Below are 431 nucleotides of genomic sequence, written 5' to 3'. Positions count from 1 at the left end.
CGCGCTTGTCTGATTGTTGTGTTTTCTGTGTACGGATGTATCAAAACATTCTCACTTTTCTCAATAAAAGATCGCAACATTATTGCATTTATTTTAATCTTCCTACCTCCAGACACAGGGCAGACAACCGATGTGAAATGTGATCAGTCATGAGTTGCTAACCATGATTTCCTGCGAATTCCTTCGGAGAAATGATAGGCATCCCGAGGCCAAAGTGTCAAAAGCAATCAAGTTTCGCATGACTGAATATGATTAACCCATTACCGAGATGGGAATGCAAAGTTATGACTCCGGGCACCGACAAACAAGCCATGAAGAGGAACTTTTTGTCAAGTTGCAAAAATCAGTCTGTGCTTGAATGCAACTATTGGGAAAAGGATGATGGGAAGCAAACACGTGTAATACAGTGTAAAGAAAATCCTGAGAAGTTT

Source organism: Penaeus monodon, chromosome 30 (assembly GCF_015228065.2).
Source record: "Penaeus monodon isolate SGIC_2016 chromosome 30, NSTDA_Pmon_1, whole genome shotgun sequence".
Taxonomy (NCBI): Eukaryota; Metazoa; Arthropoda; class Malacostraca; order Decapoda; family Penaeidae; genus Penaeus; species Penaeus monodon.
The sequence above is the reverse complement of the archived record's forward strand: the minus strand, read 5'-3'. Positions refer to the sequence as shown.